This window comes from Psammomys obesus, unplaced genomic scaffold, assembly GCF_907164565.1.
Source record: "Psammomys obesus unplaced genomic scaffold, mPsaObe1.curated_primary_1811, whole genome shotgun sequence".
In the NCBI taxonomy this organism is placed as follows: Eukaryota; Metazoa; Chordata; class Mammalia; order Rodentia; family Muridae; genus Psammomys; species Psammomys obesus.
In genome coordinates, this window is record NW_026596095.1 from 2,134,782 (window position 1) to 2,160,347 (window position 25,566).

Sequence of the window (25,566 nt, forward strand, 5' to 3'; positions counted from 1 at the left end):
TCCACTTTCTTGATTATCTTCTTTAGGTGTGTAGATTTCATTATGTTTATCATGTCTTGTAGGTCTATATAAGCGAGTATATACCAAGTTTGTCTTTCTCCTTCTGGGATACTTCACTCAGAATGATCTTTTCTAGATCCCACCACTTGCCTGCAAATTTCATGTTTTCTTCCTTTTTGATTGCTGAGTAGTATTCCATTGTGTAAAAATACCACAGTTTCTGTATCCATTCCTCCGTTGATGGACATCTGGGTTGTTTCCAAGTTCTGGCTATTACAAATAAAGCTGCTATGAACATGGTTGAACAAATGTCCTTGTTGTGTACTTGAGCAAATTTTGGGTATATACCTAGGAGTGGTATAGCTGGGTCTTGAGGTAGCACTACTCCTAGTTGTCTGAGAAAGCGCCAGATTGACTTCCAGAGTGGTTGAACCAGTTTACATTCCCACCAGCAATGGAGGAGGGTTCCCTTTTCTCCACAACCTCTCCAGCATGTGCTATCACTTGAGTTTTTCATCTTGGCCATTCTGATGGGTGTAAGGTGATATCTCAGGGTCGTTTTGATTTGCATTTCCCTAATGGCTAATGAGGTTGAGCATTTCTTTAAGTGTTTCTCTGCCATTCGACGTTCCTCTTTCGAGAATTCTCTGTTTAGCTCTATTCCCCATTTTTTAAGTAGATTACTTGGTTTGTTGCTTTTCTGCTTCTTTAGTTCTTTATATATACTTGATATTAGCCCTCTGTCAGATAAAGGGTTGGTGAAGATTCTTTCCCAATCTGTAGGCTGTCTATTTGTTTTGATGACAGTGTCTTTTGCTTTACAGAAGCTTTTCAGTTTCATGAGGTCCCATTTATTGATTGTTGCTCTTAGAGCCTGTGCTGTTGGTGTTCTGTTCAGGAAGTTGTCTCCTGTGCCAATGAATTCTAGGCTGTTTCCCACTTTTTTTTCCAGCTGATTTAGAGTATCTGGTTTTATGGTGAGGTCCTTGATCCACTTGGACTTTAGTTTTGTGCAGGGTGATAGATATGGATCTATTTTCATTTTTCTGCATGTAGACATCCAGTTGGTCCAGCACCATTTGTTGAAGATGCTGTCTTTTTTCCATTGAATGGATTTGGCTTCTTTGTCAAATATTGAGAATTCATAGGTGTGTGGGTTTATTTCTGGGTCTTCTATGCGATTCCATTGATCCTCCTTTCTGTTTCTATGCCAATACCATGCAGTTTTTATTACTGTTGCCCTGTAGTACAGCTTGAGATCGGGAATGGAGATACCTCCAGATGATCTGTTGTTGTACAGGATCGTTTTGGAGATTCTGGGTTTTTTGTTTCTCCATATGAAGCTGAGAATCTTTTTTTCAAGGTCTGTAAAGAATTGAGTTGGTATTTTGATGGGAATTGCATTGAATCTGTAGATTGCTTTTGGCAGGATGGCCATTTTCACAATGTTAATCCTACCAATCCATGAGCACGGGAGATCTTTCCATCTTCTGAGATCTTCTTCAATTTCTTTCTTCAAAGACTTGAAGTTTTTCTCAAATAGGTCTTTCACTTGCTTGGTTAGAGTCACACCAAGGTACTTTATGTTGTTAGTGGCTATTGTGAAGGGTGTTGTTTCCCTAATTTCTTTCTCAGCCTTTTTGTCTTTGGTATACAAGAGGGCCTCTGATTTTTTTGAGTTGATTTTGTATCCTGCCACTTTGCTGAAGGTGTTTATCAGCTGAAGAAGTTCTCTGGTTGAATCTTTGGGGTCGCTCATGTATACTATCATATCATCTGCAAATAGTGACACTTTGACCTCTTCCTTTCCGATTTGTATCCCCTTGATCTCCTTTAGTTGTCTTATTGCTCTGGCTAGGACTTCAAGTACAATGTTAAAGAGATATGGAGAGAGTGGGCAGCCTTGTCTTGTCCCTGATTTCAGTGGGATTGATTTAAGTTTCTCTCCATTGAGTTTGATGTTGGCTATAGGCTTGCTGTATATTGCCTTTACTATCTTTAGGTATGTGCCTTGTATCCCTGATCTCTCCAAGACTTTAAACATAAATGGGTGCTGGACTTTGTCAAATGCTTTTTCAGCATCTAAGGAGATGATCATGTGGTTTTTCTCCTTCATTTTGTTTATGTGGTGGATTACATTGATGGATTTCCGTATGTTGAACCACCCTTGCATTCCTGGGATGAAGCCTACTTGGTCATGGTGGATGATATCTTTGATGTGTTCTTGGATTCGGTTTGCAAGTATTTTATTGAGTATTTTTGCATCAATGTTCATAAGAGAGATAGGTCTGAAGTTCTCTTTTTTTGCTGGATCTTTGTGTGGTTTAGGTATCAAAGTGACTGTGGCTTCATAGAATGAGTTTGGTAGTGTTCCTTCTGTTTCTATTTTATGGAATAGTTTGTGGAGAATTGGTGTTAGTACTTCTTTGAAGGTCTTGTAGAATTCTGCGCTGAAGCCATCTGGTCCAGGGCTTTTTTTGGAGGGGAGACTGTTAATGACTGCTTCTATTTCCTTGGGAGATATAGGACTATTCAGTCTTTCTACCTGATCTTGACTTAATTTTGGTAGATGGAATCTGTCAAGAAAGTTATCCATTTCATTTAGATTTTCAAATTTTGTGCCATATAGGCTTTTGTAGTATGACCTAATAATCGTTTGGATTTCCTCAGTGTCTGTAGTTATGTCCCCATTTTCCTTTCTGATTTTGCTGATTTGTATGGTTTCTCTCTGCTTTTTAGTTAGTTTGGCTAAGGGTTTGTCTATCTTGTTGATTTTCTCAAAGAACCAGCTTTTTGTTTCATTGATTCTTTGGATAATTTTATTTGTTTCTAATTGATTGATTTCTGCCCTTACTTTGATTATTTCCAGCCGTCTGCTCCTCTTGGGTGTATCTGCTTCTTTTTTTTCTAGGTTTTTCAGTTGGGCCATTAAGTTGTTTGTATGTGATGTTACAGATTTCTTCTTGTAGGCACTTAGTGCTATAAATTTTCCTCTGAGCACTGCTTTCAATGTGTCCCATAAATTTGGGTATGTTGTGCCTTCATTTTCATTGAATTCTAGAAAGTCTTTAATTTCTTTCTTTATTTCTTCCTTGACCCAGCTGTCATTGAGTAGTAAGTTGTTCAGTTTCCATGTGCGTGTCGGCTTTTTGTTGTTTCTGTTTTTGTTGATGTCCAGCTTTAGTCCATGGTGGTCAGATAGTATACAGGGATTATTTCAATCCTTTTGTATCTGTTGAGGCTTGCTTTGTGACCAACTATATGGTCTATTTTGGAGAAGGTTCCATGCGGTGCTGAAAAGAAGGTGTACTCTTTTGAGTTTGGGTGAAAAGATCTGTAGACATCTATTAGGTCCATTTGATTTAGGGATTCTGTGAGTGCTTTCATTTCCCTATTTGGTGTCTGTCTGGTTGATCTGTCCCTTGATGAGAGTGGGGTGTTGAAGTCTCCCACTATTAAGGTATTAGGATCAATGTATGATTTAAGCTTTAATATTGTTTCATTTACGAATGTAGGTGCTCTTGTATTTGGGGCATAGATATTCAAAATTGTGATGTCCTCTTGTTGGATTTTTCCTTTGATGAGAATATAGTGGCCCTCCTTATCTTTTTTGATTAACTTGGGTTGAAAGTCTATTTTATTAGATATTAGGATGGCTACTCCAGCTTGTTTTCTGGAACCATTTGCTTGAAAAACATTTTTCCAGCCCTTTACTCTGAGGTAGTGTTTATCTTTGTTGCATAGGTGTGTTTCTTGGATGCAACAGAATGTTGGGTCCTGTTTCCGTAACCATTCTGTTAGCCTGTGTCTTTTTATTGGTGAGTTGAGTCCATTAATATTGATAGATAATATTGACCAATGCATGTTAGTTCCTTGTGTAATGGAGTCGATGATCTTACCTTGTTTCATTGCTTGTTTTCTTTTCATTTTTGTTGGGACATTATCTGTATGCCCTGTTTTCTTGGGTGAATTCGTTTTCGTTGGATTGGAGTTTTCCTTCTAGTATCTTCTGTAGGGTTGGTTTGCTGTATAGATATTGCATAATTTTAGTTTTGTCATGGAATATTTTGTTTTCTCCATCTATGTTGATTGAAAGCTTTGCAGGGTATAGTAGTCTGGGTTGACATTTGTGATCTCTTAGAGTCTCCATGATGCTTGCCCAGGCCCTTCTGGCTTTCATAGTTTCTGATGAGAAGTCTGGTGTGATTCTGATAGGTCTACCTTCATATGTTACTTGGCCTTTTTCCCTTGCTGCTTTTAATATCTTTTCTTTGTTCTGTAGATTTAGTGTTTTGACTATGATGTGACGTGATGTGTTTCTTTTCTGGTCTAGTCTATTTGGTGTTCTGTAGGCCTCTTGTATATTTATGGACATCTCTTTCTTTAAGTTGGGAAAATTTTCTTCTATGATTTTTTTGAAAATATTTTCTGGACCTTGGAGCCTGGAGTCTTCTTTTTCATCAATTCCTATTATTCTTAGATTTTGTCTTTTCATAGCATCCTTGATTTCTTGGATATTTTGTGATTGGAATTTTTCTGATTTTACTTTTTCTTTGAGAGAAGTATCAATTTCTGCAAGTGTGTCTTCAGCTCCAGAGATTCTCTCTTCCATCTCTTGTATTCTGTTGGTGATGCTTACTTTTGTGGTTCCTGATCTTTTCTCCAAGTTCTCCAGCTCAAGAGTTTTCTCACTTTGTGTTTTCTTTATTGATTCTAATTCTGTTTTCATGCCTTGCACCATTTCTTTTATGTGTTTGAATTTGGATTCCTGTCTCTCTACGATGGACTCTATTTCTTTGTTCATTTCCTTTTTGTATGCCACTAATTTCTTCTCTACTTGTGCCTCTATTTGTTTGGCTATGTTTGCCTGTGTTTCTTTAAGGGTTTTGTCTATTTCTTCTTTCTTTACCTCCAATTGACTGGCCAACTCTTGAAAGATTTGTTCATTTCCTCCTTATGAGCCTCAAATAATTGAGCAAGCATGGCTTTAAGGTCATTTTCCTGTGCTTCTGATGAATTGGAATATCCATCGATTTTGGGGTTTGCTGGTGAAGTCATGATGTCCTGATTTATGTTGGAAATGTTCTTTCGCCTACCCCTGGCCATTGGCTTATCTGAGACCTTCCCTGTTTGTTTTTGGATTCAGCCGATCAGACTGGTACTGTCTCTCTCTCGAGTCTGGAGAATTCTTCAGGAAGTTGAGAGAGGTCCCGTGTCCTTAGTGTATGCTGAGGACTAGCTGTACCTGTGGGAGGAAAGTACGCAGGCGCAAACAGAGGCAAATGCAAGCGTGCGTGCGTGTGTATATGTGTGTGTGTGTGTAAGTGGGTGTGGGCGTGTGTCTCGAGGGACAGAGTGATGGCTAATGTTGAACCCTTGAGTGTGTGGGAGGGGCTCTGCAATGTATATGTCGCAGGCGCTAGTGATGATCGCAGCGCAATTTCTGGCATTAACTGCCTTAACTCCTCAATTAGACCCACCGAGCAGGAACTTCAATGTTCCAAGTGCCCCTCTGTTTCCCAAAGTGGGTATATGGGTGGGAGGGGGTTCGATGCCTGGCTTCTGTTTTAGAAGAAGCCAGGATCAGTGGAGCTGCAGATTCTCAAGGGTGCACTCACTTACAGGCAGGACACTTGGCAGAGATCGGCGTATCTGGGCTGTCTGCTCTCTGGTTTGGCCCTGCTTCTTTGATGTGCTCCGCCAGTTCCGTGCTGCTGTCACTGCCAGGTTATGAGGTCTTGCTGCAGCTGGAGATTTCAGGGTGGTCACGTCAGTGGGAATCGGGGTAACCAGCCTTTCTGTTCTCTGGTTTGGCCCTGGTTAGTCTTAAACTGGAGGGCTGATGTGCCCCGCCAGCTCAGTGCTGCTCCGCCGCCAGGTTAGAAAGTCCCGCTGTAACTGGAGACTGGGTTGCTAGTCCAGATGCTTTCTGGGAAGTCCTGGGGTCTCTTTACTGTGCTCTCCAAGCTTCGGAGGCCCAGCGCCTGGTGTGTCTAGCTTGTATGGCGTTTCTGTCTGGTTTTGGTGAGTATATAGCGTATTCTCTGTCACTGTGGGATTGGGCGGGCCGTACTGTCAGTGCGGAGCTAGTATGGCGTCTAGCAGACTCGGGCCCTGGGAGGATGGTGCAGCTGCCGTGCGTGAATCTGGGGCTCCGAGACACAGTACTGCTGGCCTTTGCCGATAAAGGACTTGGGGCTCAGCCTCAGTGGCTGCAGGCCCCAGGCAGTTAGGTCTGCGCTGAGAAAGGCGAGTCCGCTGTGCCGAGGAGGAGGGAGGTCTGGGGGAGGGGAGTGCAGAGAGATCAAAGGATCATTTCTCACCTTCCCCAAACAAGTCCCTGGGTGACCGGAGACCAAGGTTTTCCCCTCCTGCGATGTTCCCTGTTGTTTAGAAAGTCTCTCCGTTGTTTCCCTGGCTTCAGAAGTTCTTCCACTCATCAACTCAGAACTTTTTCTCTTCCACAGCTTGGAAACTGTGTGTGCTAGTCGCCATCTTCCATACTTGAGTTTTTGATCCAAGCCATTCTGATGGGTGTAAGGTAAAATCTCAAGGGTCGTTTTGATTTGCAATTCCCTGATGACTAGGGATGTCGAGCATTTCTTTAAGTGTTTCTCTGCCATTCAATATTCATCTATTGAGAATTCTCTGTTTAGCTCTGTACCCCATTTTTTAATTGGGTTACTTCATTTTTTGCTGTTTAACTTCTTGAGTTCATTTTATATTATGGATATTAACCCTCTGTCAGATATAAGGTTTGCGAAGATCCTTTCCCAGTCTGTAGGCTGTCGTTTTGTTCTGACAACTTTGTCCTTTGCTTTACAGAAGCTTTTCAGTTTTGTGAGGTTCCATTTGTTGATTGTTGCTTAGAGACTGTGCTTTTGGTATTCTGTTCAGGAAGTTGTCTACTGTGCCAATGAGTTCTAGGCTCTTCCACACTTTTCTTCTAAGAAGTTTAGTGTGTCTGGTTTTATGTTGAGGTCTTTGATCCACTTGGACTTTAGTTTTGTGCAGGGTGATAAATATGGATCTATTTGCATTTTTCTGCATGTAGACATCCAGTTGGACCAGCACCATTTGTTGAAGATGCTGTTTTTTCCATTGAATGGTTTTGGTGTCTTTGTCAAAAATCAAGTATCCTTAGGTGTGTGGGTTTATTTCTGGGTCTTCTATTTGATTCTATTGATACACCATTCTGTTTCTATGCCAGTACCATGCAGTTTTTATTAATATTGATTTGTAGTACAGCTTGAGATCAGGGATGGAGATACCTCCAGATGACCTATTGTTGTACAAGATTGTTATAGCAATTCTGGGGGTTTTTTTGTTTTCCCATATGAAACTGAGAATTTTTCTTTCAAGGTCTATAAAGAATTGCATTGGTATCTTGACAGGAATTGCATTGAATCTGTAGATTGCTTGTGGTGGGATGGCCATTTTCACTGTGTTAATCCTCCTGATCCATCAACATGGGAGATCTTTCCATCTTTTGATAGTGTCGTCAATTTCTTTCTTCAGAGACTTGAAGTTTTTTTTCAAACAAGTCTTTCACATGCTTGGTTAGGGTCACACCAACATAATTTATGTTTTAGTGGCTATTGTGAAGGGTATTGTTTCCCTCATTTCTCCCTCAAATGAATACAGGAGGGCTACTGATTTTTTTTTTAGTTAATTTTGTATTCAGCCTAATGGCTGAAAGTGTTTATCAGCTGAAGGAGTTCTCTCGTTGAATTTTTGAGGTCAATCAATACACTATCATATTATCTGCAAATAGTGATACTTTGACCTCTTCCTTTCTGATTTGTGTACGCTTGATCTCCTTTAGCTGTCTTGTTGCTCTAGCTAGGACTTCAAGTACTATGTTGAAGAGATATGGAGCGAGTGGGCAGCTTTGCCTTGTTCCTTGGTTCAGTGGGATTCATTTAAGGTTCTCTCCATTTAATTTGATGCTGGCTATAGGCTTGCTCTATATTGTCATTACTGTGTTTAGGCATGTACCTTGTATCCCTGACCCTCCTCCATTGATGGAAGGAATGTAAACTTGTACAACCACTTTGGAAATTAATCTGGTGCTTTCTCAGACAATTAGGAATAGTGCTACCTCAAGATCCAGATATACCATTGCTAGGCATATACCAAAAGAGGCTTAAGTATACAACAAGGAAATTTGCTCAACCATGTTCATAGCAGCTTTATTTGTAATACCCAGAATCTGGAAAGAACCTGTATGTCCCTCAACTGAAGAATGGATACAGAAATTTGATACATTTACAAAATGGAATACTACTCAGCAATAAAAAATAAAAATAAAAAAAAGATTGTACTGGGTGAGGTATCCTATAACCAGAAAGAAACAGATGGTATATACTTACTTTTAAGTGGATATTAGATATATAATATAGGATAAACATACTAAAATCTGTATACCTAATGAAGCCAATCAAGAAGGAGAACCCTGGGTAGGATGATCAATCCTTGAAGAAAGGCATAGGGGATGGACATTGGAAGAGGGAGAAAACAGGCAACAGGGCAGGAGCCTACCACAGAGGGACCTTGGAAAACTTTACCAATCAAAGGTGATGCTGAGACTCATAGACAAACTTTGGGCAGAACATGGGGAATCTTTTTTTTAATTTTTTTAAAATTTTTTATTAATTACACTTTATTCATTTGGTATCCCCCCATAAGCCCCTCCCTCCTCCCCTCCCGATCCCACCCTCCCTCCCCTTTCTGCATGCATGCCACTCCCCAAGTCCACTGATAGGGGAGGTTCTCCTCTCCTTTCTGATCTTAGTCTATCAGTTCTCATCAAAAGTGGCTGCATTGTCCTCTACTGTGGCCTGGTAAGGCTGCTCCCCCCTCAGGGGGAAGTGATCAACGAGCAGACCAATCAGATTATGTCAGAGGCAGTCCCTCTTCCCATTACTATGTAACCCACTTGGACACTGAACTGCCATGGGCTACACCTGTGCAGGGGTTCCAGGTCATCTCCACGAATAGTCCTTGGTTGGAGTATGAGTCTCTGGGAAGTTCCCTGTGTTCAAATTATCTTGTTCTGTTGCTCTGCTTGTGGAGTTCCCGTTCCCTCCAGCTCTTACTATTTCCCACTTCTTACATAAAATTCCATTCACTCTGCCCATCAGTTGGCCATCAGGCTCAGCATCTGCTTTGACAGTCTATACTGCAGAAGCTTTCAGAGGCCCTCTGTGGCAGGTTTCAAGGTTGTTTCCTGTTTTCTTCTGGCTTTCAGAGGCCCTCTGTAGCGGGTTCCCAGGTTGTTTCCTATTTTCGTTTTCTTCTGATGTCCATCCTCTTTGTCTTTCAGGATGGGGATTGAACATATTAGTTAGGGTCCTCTCTTTTGCTTAGTTTGTTTAGATGTACAGCTTTTAGTGGGTTTATTCTATATTGTATGTTTATATGAGTGAGTATATACCGTGAGTGTCTTTTTGCTTCTGGGTCAACTCACTCAGGATGATCCTTTCCAGGTCCCACCATTTACCTGCAAATTTCATGATTTCCTTATTTTTCATTGCTGAGTAATACTCCATTGTATAGATGTACCACAGTTTCTGCATCCATTCTTCAGTTGAGGGGCATCTGGGTTGTTTCCAGCTTCTGGCTATTACAAATAAAGCTGCTACAGACATGGTTGAACAAATGTCCTTTTTGTGTACTTGCGCCTCTTTTGGATATATGCCTAGGAGTGGTATGGCTGGATCTTGAGGAAGCGCTATTCCTAGTTGTCTGAGAAAGCGCCAGATTGATTTCCAGAGTGGTTGTACAAGTTTACATTCCCACCAGCAGTGGAGAAGGGTTCCCCTTTCTCCACAATCTCTCCAGCATGTGTTGTCCCTTGAGTTTTTCATCTTGGCCATTCTGATGGGTGTAAGGTGAAATCTCAGGGTTGTTTTGATTTGCATTTCCCTAATGGCTAATGAGGTTGAGCATTTCTTTAAGTGCTTCTCTGCCATTCGATATTCCTCTACATAGAGTTCTCTCTTTAGCTCTGTTCCCCATTTTTAAAGTGGATTACTTGGTTTGTTGCTTTTCAGCTTCTTTAGTTCTTTATATACACTGGATGAGTCCTCTGTCAGATAAAGGGTTAGTGAAGATTCTTTCCCAATCTATAGGCAGTCGTTTTGTTTTGATGATGGTGTCCTTTGCTTTACAGAAGATTTTCAGTTTCATGATGTCCCATTTATTGATTGTTGCTCTTAGAGCCTGTGCTCTTGGTGTTCTGTTCAGGAAGTTTTCTCTTGTACCAATGAGTTCTAGGGTATTCCCCACTTTTTTTCCGGCCAATTTAATGTGTCTGGTTTTATGTTGAGGTCTTTGGTCCACTTGGACTTCAGTTTTGTGCAGGGTGATAAGTATGGATCTATTTTCATTTTTCTACATGTAGACATCCAGTTGGACCAGCACCATTTGTTGAAGATGCTATCTTTTTTCCATTGTATGGTTTTGGTGTCTTTGTCAAAAATCAGCTGTCCATAAGTGTGTGGGTTTATTTTTGGGTCCTCTGTTCGGTTCCATTGATCCACCATTCTGTTTCTATGCCAGTACCATGCAGTTTTTATAACTGTTGCTCTATAGTACAACTTAAGATCAGGGATAGAGATACCTCCAGAAGATCTTTTATATGAAAGAAGGGGGAAATAGGAAGACCTGGAAGAGACAGGAGCTCCAAACGGGGAGAAACAGATCAAAAAATTTTGGGCACAGAGATCTTTTCTGTGACTGATACTCCAACCAAGGACCATGGGTGGGGATAACTGAGAACACCTAGAACCTCTGCACAGATGTAGCCCATGACAGTTCATTGTCCAGGTGGGTTCTCTAGTAAAGGGAACAGGAACTGTCTCTGACATGAACTCATTGATTGGCTCTTTGATCACCTCCCACTGAGGGGGAAGCAGCCTCACCAGGCCACAGAGGAAAACAATGCAGCCAGTCCTCATGAGCCCTGATATGCTAGGGTCAGATGGTCTCCTATGAGCGAACTTGGGGAAGGCATGGGAGGAGATGAGTGAGGAAGGATGGGATTGGGAGGGGATGAGGGAAGAGGCTACAGCAGGGATACAAAGTGAATAAACTGTAATTTATAAAAGTATAAATAAATTTTTAAAAAGTCAAAAAAAGAACTCTTATGCTCTACAGATTGAGCTAGTTGAGTGCAGCAGGACTACAGAGATCAACACACTCTATGTTTGGCTTTCTCTCACTGTTGTTTCAATATTCTTTATATTTCTTTTATATAAATCACAGGTTCTTTACTTTGTATCCCAGCCTTAGCCCCTTCTCTCATTCACTCCTAATCCCACCCTCCCTCATCTCATCTCATTTCTGCCCCTTTCCAAGTCCACTGATAGGGGTTGTCTTCCTCTACTTCCTTCTGACACTAGATTATAAGATATCTTCACGACTGGCTGCCATGTCTTCCTTTGTTGCCTAACAAGGCTGCTCCTCCATGGAGGAGGAGGAGGTCAAAGAGCCAGCCATTGAGTTCATGTCAGAAATAGTCCCTGTTCCTCTTACTAGGGCACCCACTTGGATACTGAGCTGTCATGGGCTACATTCAAGCAGGGATTCTAGGTCATATCCATACATGGTCCTTGTTTGGAGAAACAGTCTCATAGAAGACCCCTGTGCCCAGATATATTTGGTCCTTGTGGAGCTCCTGTCCTTTCCAGGTCTTACTAACTCCCCCTTTTATCATATGATTCTTTGCACTCTGCTGAAGGTTCGGTTATGAGTCTCAGAATCTGCTTTGATACACTGCTAAGTAGACTCTTTTAGAGGGCCTCTGTGGTAGGCTCCCGTCCTGTTACTTGTTTTCTCCTACTTCCATTGTCCATCCCATTTGTCTTTCTAAGTGAAGATTGATCATCTTACCCCAGGTCCTCTTTCTTGTTTACCTTCTTTAGGTGTATAGATTTTAGTATGTTTATCCTATCTTATACCTCTAGTACTCACTTATAAGTGAGTATATAAGTGTGTGTCTTTCTGCTCCTTGGATACCTCACTCAGGATGATCTATTCTAGTTCTCACCACTTGCCTGCAAATTTCATTATTTCCTCATTTTTGATTGCTGAGTAGTATTCCATTGTGTAAAAATACCACAATTTCTGTATCCATTCCTCCATGGATGGACATCTGGGTTGCTTCCAAGGTTCTGGTTATTACAAATAAAGATGCTACAAACATGGTTGAGCAAATGTCCTTGTTGTTTACTTGAACATCTTTTGGATATATGCCTAGGAGTTGTATAGCTGGATCTTGAGGTAGTACTATTCCTAATTGTCTGAGAAAGCACCAGACTGATTTCCAAAGTGGTTGTACAAGTTTGCATTCCCACCAGCAATGAAAGAGGATTCCCCTTTCTCCACAACCTCTCCAGCATGTTGCCACTTGAGTTTTTGATCTTAGCCATTCTGATGGGTTGTTTTGATTTGCATCTCTCTGATAGCTAAGGATGTTGAACATCTCTTTAAGTGTTTCTCTGCCATTCTATATTCTTCTACAGAGAATTCTCTGTTTAGCTCCCTACCCCATTTTTTAATTGGGTTGCTTGAATTATTGCATTTTAACTTCTTTAGTTCTTTACATATTCCAGATATTAGCCCTCTGTCAGATGTTAGGTTGGTGAAGATCCTTTCCCAATCTGTCGGCAGTCATTTTGTTCTGACGACAGTGTCCTTTGCTTTACAGAAGCTTTTCATTTTCATGAGGTACCATTTATTGATTGTTAATCTTAGAGCTTGTGCTGTTGGTGTCCTGTTCAGGAAGTTGTCTCCTGTGCCAATGAGGAGACAACTTCTAGGCTCTTCCACATTTTTTCTTCTAACCGATTTAGTGTGTCTGGTTTTATGTTGAGGTCTTTGATCCACTTGGACTTTAGTTCTGTGCAAGGTGATAAGTATGGTTCTATTTTCATTTTTCTGCATGTATACATCCAATTGTACCAGCACCATTTGTTGAAGATGCTGTCTTTTTTCCATTGAATGGTTTTGACTTCTTTGTCAAAAGTCAAGTGTCCATAGGTGTGTGGTTTTATTTCTGGGTCTTCTATTTGGTTCCATTGATCCACATAATGTTTCTTGATTATAGTTTCTCCTCCCTTTACTTCACCCAGATGCCCCCCACCCACTCTCCCATCTGGATATACTCCTATTTTGACTCTCGTTAGAAAACAAAGAAGAAAAATAGCCGAAGGGAAGGCACAAGAAACAGAATACCATTTCATTTAATTTCACAATATTTATGTCATTTATGCCCCCAAAATTTGCATGACACATAATTTCATACACATATGCTATGTGAGGCCTACCATAGTCAGGGTAGTTCAATAGCCATCATTCCATGTTGTCCATTTAGTTACTAGAACTTATAACTAAAAGTTTGAGCAACATCATTTCTACACCACTCTATCCTCTGGCAACTACCTCTACATTTTTTTCCCATAAACATGGCATTGTAAGCTATGCATATAAGTAATATCATATAATATTTTTGTTTCTGGGTCGAGTTTGTTTTATAATCATAATTTCCTATAGGTTCGTCAATATCTTTGTAAATAGTAGCATTTCCTTTTTTTTTTTTTAGCCTGAATAATATTCATGTTATAAGCCTATGTACATCACTATTAACCAATTTACTTATCAATGGCCACGCAGGCCATTTCTAAGTTTTGATTATTAGGAACAATGCTGTAATGAATATGGTAGCTTACCTATCTCTCTATTGATTGACTCCTTTCTTTAAATTCACATATAAAATTACTGGGTCATGTCGCATTTCCACTGATAAGTTTCTGAGTTGTTCCTGTACTGTATTCTATGATGTGCATAGCGTTACTTTCTTTAAAAATTATTTTATGTATATGTTTATTTTGTCTGCAATTATCTATGTCTCCCACTTACATGCCTAATGCTCATAGAGGGCAGAAAAGACCTGATCATCTAAATCTAGTTACAGAGGGTGGTGAGCTGCTTTGTGGGCACTGGAATGAAAACCTGGATCCTGTATAAGAAATGGCAGTGTTCCTAACTACTGAGACATCTCTGCGTCCCTAGTGTCTTCTTTTTTCCCATGTCCTTGAGACATTTGTTAGCACCTAATCTTTTTGACACTAGACTTCCAAGCAGATGTTGATCTGTTTTCTGGATAATTCCTGAGGCTGAGTACTTTTGTGTGTCTTATTATATATTCCTATACATGAATATAGGAAATCTTCTCATTATTTATGCCTTCCTAGGTCTCCTCAATGTGTTGAATGTTGACTATATGTTTTACCTTATTTGGTTAAATTTATATCTCATTATTTTATTTTTGATAGTATACAAGGGGTAACATGTTATTTCATTTTCAGATAATTTTATTTAAGTACTTAAACTTATTTTTAAATATTGTTTTATAATCTTATTTATATTTAGTTTCAGATTTGTGTGATTTTTCTCAAATTTTCTATGTCTGTTAACTTACATAATTTTTGCAATAACTATATGAAGTAGTATTATATCTTCATTTTATAATTGATACATCTGAATATGAGTTTAAATATCTTCTACTTAAGTATGTCCTACAAGCTATCCATTTGAGGAAAATAGGTTTAAATTCAGATTCACTGACTTGAAGGAACCTGTGTTCTGATTTTGTTTTTTTGGTCGTAAGTATAAGGAACTGCCTGAGAGCTTAAACCACAATATAGTGGCAAAGAGACCTTGATAGTAAGTTTACTTACTTAGGTTTTTATTGGCTGAGAGTTTCTTTCTTTCTTTTTTTTTTTTTAGCTGTTTATTGGCAGTACTGATTTTCATTCTTGCTTTATATGTGCTACTTCTTTTTTATTTTTTTTTAATTTTATTTTTTTCTTATCAGTTACATTCTATTAACTCTGTATCCCAGCCGTGTCCCGCTCCCTCATTCCCTCTCAGTCCCTCCCTCCCTCCCTCATCTCCACCGTGCCCCTTTCCAAGTCCACTGATAGGGAGGACCTCCTCCCCATTCATCTGATCCTGTTTCTTACATGGATGCAATGTAGAATGATCAAGTTCTTGTCTATCTCTTTCACTTCAATAACCTTCATCCCCCCAACCCTTATTCTCTTCTAATTTTATGTATTTTACCTAAATATAAGGCCATTGAGTTCATTTGGAGATATAAATAAGCATGTGAGTACTGATAGCTCCTCAGAGGCCATATTCTTGAAGAAAAGTTTACTCTCTCTCTCTCTCTCTCTCTCTCTCTCTCTCTCTCTCTCTCTCCAGAAGACATCAGTTGCCAAAAGCTCCTCAGAAAGAGATAGAATTTCCTAAGCATTTACTGGTTCCTAGCTAGGATTTTTTCTGGCTGGGCCTTATGTAGGTGTTGTTCATGGAATCACTGCCACAATCAATCATGTGTGCAACTTCCCTTTTAAATCTTCAAACTCTGGTTTAGCTTCAGCCAGCCACTGTCTCTGACTCTTATAATGTGTTACTCCTTCCTCTTCTGCAATAATTCCTAGCCTTCATAAGAAAGGATGTAATAAAGATGACAAATGTAGGGCTGAGCTTTCCTCAATCTTTTATTCTCCTGTATTGAACAGTTGTGAGTTACTCTGTTTATCACCATCTATTGTAAAAAAAATAAAAAAAAAGTTTATCTAATAAGAGTTTAGAGTATCTATAGCTCTGATTGTCTGTCTTTAAGGAGTCAGTTTGGTACTACATGCACTCAGCACAATAACAGCAGCAGGTTCTCCGCAAGAGCCCATAAGCTCAGATTTCCGGCTCCATTAATAATGACAGGTACGGGTTCTGTCTGAAAGAGTGGACCTTGAAGCTAATGAAAAAGTGGATCTTTATTCCCTTAACATTAGTGTGACTCTCTCACTAGTGGGCATATTTTGCTAGGCCAGTTTTTATTGCAGGTTGCAGTGTTCACAGCTAGATAAGACTGATAGTTACTATTTTTCACTAGTGTGAAAATAGTAGTGTACCTAGACTTCCCATCCACATGAAAGTGGAGTTGTGGCTTCCAAGTGATGCCAGCTTAATTTGTCATGTTCTATGGCTGTAGATTATGTTGTCTTCAGCAATAGAGTTCTATCACAAGGATGAGCCATTGATCAATAGGGTTGTAGAGTTCACCTCTCAAACATTATAGATTATTGTTATGGATCTTGGTTACCTCCAGTTTATTTAATTTAAATATTTTTCCTTTTATGTTCTTTCATAAAATAAAACTATAAGATATCATTTCCTCATTATCCTACCTCATTGCATGTATTTTATATGTTTCTAAAATTTCATATAAACTTAGTTTGGGATATATTTTATCTTTATTTTTGCATATAGACCTAAATTATTATGCTCATAAGAAATATCTGCAAGACTGATATTGTAGGGGATTTTATTACTAAAAAGGTTTTCTCTTTGGAAGATAAATCACCTGCTCACCTCTCTGTCAATAGCCTCAAAAAATAAATGAACATAAAACAGGTCAGCACGGTCAATTTCCTCCTCGAAGCAAAACTTGAATGCAGTCATTTATCTCCATGTTTTGCAACCACTTACCTCCAAGCACAAACTTCCCTCTGACACGTATTCTTCAGTTGCTCGTTGAACACCACTGTGGACTGTGTTTGTTTTCACACCATGAGCAGGGAAAAGGACTTGAAATGCAATTGTTGTCTGTACAACCTGTTTATAGGTTATTGCTGGCTTCTATATAGCTTGCCTTCCAAGTATAGCCAAATTTATTTTCTAATCCTTATCAGACAGAACTTGGAAATTAAAACTAAAAATCATGCAATAAAATTTAAGAGATTAAAAGTCTGTACATCCCAATAAATATCTATAAAGTTAGAGAAGGCATTTCTGAAACTGTGGAGTCTCATACTAGATTTTCCATTTCCCTATCAACTATAGTCTTGTGTGCTTATCCACAGCCAAAGCGAACAAACAGAAATCTAAGAAATAAAAAACTGAATGTAGGAACGGGCATTTCATTAAAGAAGATATAACCAAATTCTTATCACTCTCAATTTCATGTGTTCATATTCTCTTTCTCTTTTTTCTCTCCCCTACTCTCCTCTCTATCTCTCTCACTCACTCTCTCTCTCTGTATCTCTATATTCCTCTGTCCTTTCTCCCTCCTCTTCTTTAGATGTACCTTTTATACAGTCTTTCTTCCCTCCAGCCATGTATTGGTCACCCTTCAAGTATTTTTTTTTTTATCTTGTTCTGTTTTTAATAGGCAGTAACACCTACTGGTCTCTTGTATTTCATTCCAAGTACCATTTCCTGAGACTACTTGAGTAAATGGGAGACAGTTAATTATTAGATGGAGCCTGTGGTGGTAAGGAAGAAGGGGAGGCTAGGGAGGAGAAAGAGAAGGAGGAAGATGGGTAAGGGGGAAGAGGCTGGTCTTTGGCCTGTGTCTTGAAGGTAGGGATCAGGGAAAAAGTAGGGACTCAGGCAGTTTAGTCATGGTGGAAGATTCCAATGAAACAGTTATATCTAAAATAAGGAAGTCTATTAAATATACAATGATAAATGAAAAGAATGCATACACAAGAGACTTTAAATAAACTTCTTTTTTCTTTGTTTTTTATAAACAGTGTAGCCTTCGCTACTGGGACTCACTTTGTAGACCAGGCTGGCCTGACACACAGAGATTGACCTGCCTCTGCCTCCCTAAGTGCTGGGATTACAGGCAAGGACCACCGCACCCAGTTCAAAGAACCTTTAATATCACTATATTTCATGAATGATGAACCAGAGTGATTGTAAACAGATCAGTGACTGACAATCACTATGTGTCTGATTATGTGAAACAGAATATTTTCTCATTTTAAAGCTACTTTGTATGAGATTGTGAAATTAACATTATATAGTATGAAGCCCACACAACTATACAGCATGAAAGTTTAGCTTACTGTATGTAAATAAAAATGAGAATTATCTTTGCTGGAGTTAAGAATTCTGAAACCATTCTTCCTAGAAGATGATGACGGTGATGATGATCCTGGTGATGGTGGTAACGGTAACAGTGATGGTTGTGATGGGTATTTGTTAAAAGGAACTAGGATTCAACCGAAATAGTGCAAAATAACTCCCCAAATCTACTCTATTCCTATCTCTACATAACAGATTACAATTGATTTGTAATTTGAGCCTGCAATCTATAAAAAAGCTTTACTGCCACGGTTTGTTGACTGCTTTCTCTGGTCTCGCCTCAGGAAGTTGGTGAACTTGCCTGAGAGCCTATTCCCAAATGAACCTGCCTTTACTTTTAGGCTGGTTTGAGTTGGCGGGGATAGAGCGAGGGCTCAGTGCTTAGCAGCACTGACTGATCTTCCACAGGACCAGGGTTCAATTCCCGACCTACTCTATTTTATACGTAGGCTTTCTTCTTGAGGAGCTCACCAAACTTTAAACTGTGAGATAGCCATAGTCTCATCTGGAATATCTAATGAAGCAATGTTTTTGGTTTGGACCACGATTCATTTGTTTTAGTTTAAAGGATTGGAAAGTTCAAGGTTTGTAGCAGTTGTTCAGAGATTGTTCTTGGCTCCTGGAAAACATCAACAGTGTTGTCACACAGACTTTTTCCTAGGCTCCTCGCCACATGACAGAGCCTTCTCAAGGGCCAGCAGGGAAGCAAGTATATTAAGTTAGCTTGCAAAACATCGTGGCACTGATATGATCAGTTTTGCCAGAGAACATGCATCTCATTTTCCACATTCTATTGGTAAAAATTATGCCAAAACTCCCTTCTGTATTTGGCATCTTCTTGTTACTGTAGCAAATGCTTAAGGTACTTAAATTATAACAAAAATCTGTTTATTTTGGCTTGTAGTCATTTTAAAATATTTATTTATATCTCCATTAGTGGTCTGCCTGAGAGTGTCAAATCTTGGATTTACTGACAGTTGAGAACTGCCAATTGGGTGCTAGGGAACTGAACCCTGATCCTCTAAGGAAGATCAGTCAGTGCTCCTAACCACTGAGCCATCTCTTCATCCCAGGACTGTAGTAATCTTTATAGTACCAGTACTTTGGGTGTGTGGCAACCCGGCATGCCATGATGGTGATCTGTGGCAGAACAAAGCATGTTTACTTTGAACTTGGAAACTTAGGGGAGAGGAAGGAGAATAAGGTCTCAAAATCCAATCACTCAAAGAACATAAATAACCTGAAATTTTTCCACTTGGTTTTGCCTCGTAAAGTTCCTAGTACCTAGTACTACCAACAGAACTAATCTGAGAACCAAGGGTTACTGGTTGTATCTTTGCCAGGAGGAACATTCCCAGATCTAAACTCCAGTACTGTTGTAGCGTAGAGTTAAGGTCCAAATATTTACAGAGACCACACTATGAAAGGCAAGAATTTTAATTAATGGCTAGGCCACCTGCTCTCCTCAGGATGATGAGTGAGCAAGCAACCCCCAGCTGCAGCAAGGAAACTCTTAGATTGCTCCTTCATGACCTTTGCAAGCAAGCAAAGCTTAATAGAATCGGAATTTTTGCGATCAGCGTTTAGCATAAACACATTGTTACACGTTTTTAACATCATTGTGGTTGGCCTGTTTTGCAAAGCCTTTTATTTTTATGTTATCAAGTCAAGTCGACCTGGTTCTCAAGAGGTATTTGTGGTCTGTTAGTTAGAAAACAATCTGCACAATAGGAACATAAATCCATTTTACCCAAGAAATACAAATACAAATACCAAGACTTTGGAAACAAGTCTGGGAGCTGAACAATAAGGACAATGGAAGCCCTGCTATTATTTAACTCAAATTAACATCAATAGTGAAGAAAGAAATGTGGGGAGTCAATTTCTACCAGTGCAACAAGAGAAGATCAAGTTATGAAGTCACATTAAGTCAGTTAACACTCTTTAAAAGTTTTTTTATTGTAAATTTTATTTTTCTTCACAATTTATTCATTATATATCCCGATTGAAGTCCTCTCCCTCAATGCCCCCCAGTCCCATCCTTCCTCCCTCTTCTCCCCCCAACCCTATACCCTAGTCCACTGAAAGGGGGTGTTTTCCACTATTGCCATCTGCCTATAGCTTATTAAGTTACATCAGGACTGCCTGGATCCTCTTCCTCTGTGGCCTGGTAAGGCTGCAATTCCAGGGGCAAGTGATCATAGAGCAGGCAACTGAGTTCATGACAGAGGCAGCCCCTGCTCCCCTCACTCAGACATCCACAAGGAGACTGAGCTGCCAATCAGCCACATCTGAGCAGGGCATCTAGGTCCTCTCCATGCATGGTCCCATAGTTGCTGTATCAGCCTCTGCAGGACCCGATGGTCTCAGATCTTTTAGCTTCCTTGGTCTCCTTATGGGGCTCCTGTTCCCTCCATGTCCCTCTATTCCCACTCTGATCTTCTTCCATTAGACTCCCTGCGCTCTGCTCAAAATTTGGCCCTGACAATCAGCATCTGCTTAGATCTCCTGTTGGGTGGATTCTTTCAGAGGACCCTCAATAGTAGGCTCTCATCCTGTTTCCTCTCTTCCACCACTTTTGTTGTCTATTCTGTTTGCCATTCTGAATGAGATTTAAGCATCCTCTCTAGGGTCCTCCTTAGTGTTTAGCTTCTTTAGGTCTGAAGATGGCTATCCTATATATATAGCTAAGACCCACTTACAAATGAGTGTATAACATGCCTGTCTTTCTGTTTCTGGGTTACCTCACCCAGGATGATCTCTTCTAGTTCCATTCATTTGCCTGCAAATTTCATGATATCCTTGTGTTTAATAGCTGAGTAGTCTTCAAGAAATTTTAAAGATGGTTTCAGGCAAAGAAAATGACATCAGCAATAAATTTCAATGTAGCTTAAATGTAAAGAACACCGTAAATAAAAAGTATTGTGATAACTATAGAAGACTTTTGCTTTCAACCTAAGTACTTAAAACTTAAGTTAAAGGACTTTTTCATTAAGTGTATTAGAGGTTTATTATTTTGGCATCTTTGTGAATTTTTAATTAATTTCTAAAAATTTAATCACTTTACATCCCAATCTTAGCCCCCTCCCTTGTCTCATCCTGATCTCACTCTCAGTATCTCTTTCCCTTCTCCATCTCCCCTAGTCCTCAGAAAGAGGGAGCCCTCCTCTCCTACCACTCACCCCAGCCTATCAATTCTTACCAAGATTGGCTGCAAATTGCAAATCAAAAACCACTATGTTTTAAATACACTGTTATCATTTTGTAAATATAAAATGTTCATCTTCTTCCTCTGTGGCCTGGCAAAGCTGCCACAATAGGTGAAAGTGATCCTCCCTGCCAAAAACATGAAATTGAATTAAATAAAATAAAATGAAATGAAATAAGGGAGGAAAAACTGGGTTTGGTGGCACACATCTATAATCCCAGCACTCACAGAGGCAGAGAGAGGTGGATCTCTGTGAGTTTGCTGCCAGCCTGGTGTACAAAGTGAGTCCAGCACAGCTAAGGTAAAGCTACACGTAGAAACCCTGTCAAGAAGAAAGAAAGAAAGAAAGAAAGAAAGAAAGAAAGAAAGAAAGAAAGAAAGGAAGAAAGAAAGAAAGAAAGAAAGAAAAGGAGAAAGAAAAAGAAAATGAAAGAACCAAATGAATAAATAGAAAGGAGAAACAAACCAACAAAAATACAACATCTCCTAACTATAATTATTTAAATAAAGATAGTAAATTGCTATGGGGTTTAAAATCTATGTAAATGTACAATGCAATAATGGGTTGGGTACACAAATATGAATCAATGCTAAAGTAATCTCAGGACTGGCTCAAAAATAATTCCAGCCACATCTTACCATAATCCTTTAATACTGACCCTGAGTCTGAATCTGAAAGAGCCAATATCCCTTGCTGGGGATATTTTATTTTCTATAACATTACTATGGTGAGCTTTAAACTGTGTTTTAAGGCACTTACACTTTATCATATTATTTATGACATGTGTAGGATTCTCCAAACAAATTTCCACACACACCACAAAATAATTCTTTAGTTGGGAAAATGTGTGCTTTAGGCAAATTGTTATAGTGGTAGTCAATTTAGATGACTACTCTGATAGATGGAAAGTTTTCCAGGAAAAGTGAGCTTTCTCTCCTTCTGCTGTGTCAGCATTCTGGTTGTAAATCTTTCTGGAAAAATAAAAAGTCAGAGTTTTTACCCTGTCAATTGTATTAATGAAGCCGCAAACACCATTTTATCATAGGTGTTTTGAATGGGAAAGTTGAATTCCTTTATAAGAACACATGACAGCTTTTATTTGTGGTTTTCTTAGGTTAGTTCCTGCACAGAGCAGGGAACAAAGAAAGTGTTTGATTTTGTAAACACTTACTTAGATGCCCACAAAAACCTAAACACAAACATATGTACAAAACAAAAGGAAGGAAAACTATGCACATTTATCCACATAGAAAAGCTCAGCATATAATAGTAGGAAGCATCTCTGCAGGCTGGAGGATGGCTATAACAATTCTCCAGGGCTCTGGATGGGTTTAGAGAACTGGCTGCTCTTCCACTCTTCCCTAATAAGGGCCTGCCCACATTTAAATTGAGTCTTCTTTCCTCACTTAACCCATTCTGGGAAAACCAACACAGCTTTGGTCCATGAGTGTCTCAAGTGAATCCAAGTTTCTTTATGTTGCCAATCAATATTAACTAAAATATTGATTTAAGGTAAAAGATATGATCAAGAAAATTAACATGAGAGAGGAGGTGGGCAAGATGGCTGCACCAAGAGGACTCTCATTCTGAGGAGCAGCACAGCAGGATTGTCACAGTGACCAGCAATCAGAACTCGCAGCCATAAAACACAAGTAATTGTGTTTCACAGGTGAGAGGATACCCCACGGTGGGGGATTCAATCAGCTTTAACTCACCCAGCTAAACCGCAGAAGAGATCCTGGTTCCACGAGGTGCTTGGTCGCCAGCCCAAGCTACACGCCAGCGTGATCTGGTCACTGTCCCAGACTGAACTGTGGGCCCACAACACCACAGACTGGATTTTCCAGTCGAGAGATAACCCCATGGAGCAGGAAACGATTGGGACTGACCTTAGGTCACCCAGACATCCCCTGGAAAAGACTCGGGTTCCACGGGCACACCAGGAGCCAGCCCGGAGCCAGAGCCAGGACACAGGGGCCTGCACAGAGCCCTGCCTGTGCGCCTGATTCGCCTTCTTAGGTAGAACTGTGGGCACCAGGGCACCAGGGCACCAGGGCACCAGAGACTGCGTTTCACTGTCAGGTGCAAACCCACAGGGAGGGAAACGGCTGGTCTGATCTCAGAGCACTCAGCTGACACCCCCACCCCGAAAAGGTCTCCAAAAATAACCCAGTTTAGGCAGCTGCCAAGGCTCCCAAAGGCCAGAAAGGTGGAGCCACAAGCGAGCATCTGTGCCTGTGGGTTCTACTCGATACCCCAGACAGAACAGCGGTCCCCAAACCAAAGACTGGGTGTCTCTGGCAGGAGAAAACCCCAGCGGAGGGGATTATCAGGTCTAACGCTCAGGACATCCAGCACCAAAGACTTCCTGAATTCACGCAGACTCTAGGCTCTAATGCAGGCAGGAGCGCTGTGCTCAGCCGCCATTATTGAGTTCCCCTAGGGCACTGGGACACACAGCTGCATCCTCAGACCTACAAAAGCCAGAGAGCCATTACAGCAGCCCTCAGATACTGTGCCAAGGATCAACCAGTTATCCCTAGCTAGACTGTCAAAACTGTGGGAATCCCTGGTCCTTCAAGAGGGCTGCACCCACAGCATCTGGACCAGAGCAGTGCCTGCAGCTGCCATCTCAGACAGAGACACACAGCTTCTGGTCCAGAGTGAGGCACCCAGCCTCCAGACCAGAGCAGCACCCCCAGATGCCAACTCAACCTAGGTGCATTCTCCAGGCCCAGAGCAGAGCACTCAGCCTCTGGCCCAGAGACTTGCTGGGCACACCTCTCACTTTCCCAGACAGAACTATGTGCCCCAGGATAACAGACTGAGTTTCCCTGTTGGGAGAAAGCCCCACAGCTAGGGAATCAGCAGGTTCATCAAGAGGACTATACCTGGAAATTTAGTGAGCAGCAGCACACTAAATTTATAACAAGAAACCGAGCAGTGGGGCAGCTGTTTTGAGAACTTCTATGGGTAAGAGGAGATCCCCCTTGCCTAACAAAGACCACAGCTAATACTCAGGGCTATAAACCTGAGGTAAGCAGTGGCAATTCCTGAGAAACACTGGCCATACAGTGACCATAACCAAAAAGCAGAGGAGGACTCCTTCAGGAAAAATCATCTTCCGGCCAAGAGGATTCTCCCTACCTCAGGACTCTGGGAAGCACAGAAACTAACAGCCAACACCTAAATCAGGCCAATGGGTAGAGGTCAGCGTAAAAGCTCAACCAACAAAAGAGTAATATGGCATCTCCAGAACCCAGCCATCCAGGGGAGAACAGCCCTGGACAACGCAGCATAATAGAAAATCAAGAAGATGACCTTACATCTATGTTGATGAAGAGGATAAAAGAGGAAACAAATAAAATACGTAAAGAATTAAAGGAAGATAAAACCAAACAGATCATGGCTATCCATAAAGAAATGGAGGAAGTTAAAGACAAGCAGATTATGGCCATCCATGAAGAAATACGGGAAGATGCAGCCAAACAGTTTGAGGCCTTCAGAAAAGAAATAATTAAATCACTGAAAAAAATAAAAGGAACGGAGTTGAAGGAATTAAAAGAAAAGGAGGAAAATACAATCAGACAGGTGAAGGAAGTAAACAAAACAACTCAGGACCTGAAGATAGAACTGGAAAAATTAAAGAAAACACAAATGGAGGAAATAATGGAGAGGAAGAATTTAGGGAAGAAAACAGGAACTACAGAGGTAAGCATAACCAACAGACTACAAGAGATGGAAGAAAGAATCTCAGGTGTAGAAGATACAATGGAAGAAATCGATGTATCTGCCAAAGAAAATGTTAAATCCAAAAAATTCCTGACACAGACCGTCCAAGATATCCAAGAAAATATGAAAAGACAAAACCTAAGAATAATAGGTATAGAGGAAAAAGAAGACTCCCTTCTCCAAAACCAAGAAAATATTTTCAACAAAATCATTGAAGAAAATTTCCCCAAGTTAAAGGAGAGGCCAATAAGAATACATGAGGCCTACAAAACACCCAACAAATTTGACCAGAAAATAAAATCCTCCTGCCACATAATAATTAAAACAGTAAGTATACAGAACAAAGAAAAAAATACTAAAAGCTGCAAGGAAAAAAGGCCAAGTAACATATAATGGCAAACCCATTAGAATCACACCTGACTTTTCAACAGACACTATGAAAGCTAGAAGGGCCTGGACGGATATCATGCAGACCCTAAGAGAACACAGATGTCAGCCCAGGCTACTATACCCTGCAAAACTCTCACTCCTCATAGACAGAGAAAACAAGATATTCAATGACAAAAACAAATTTCAACAATACCTACACACAAATCCAGCATTACAGAAGACACTGGAAGGGAAAATACAACCCAAGAAAATTAGCTTCTGTCAAGAAAACACAGGAAATAATTAACCTTAC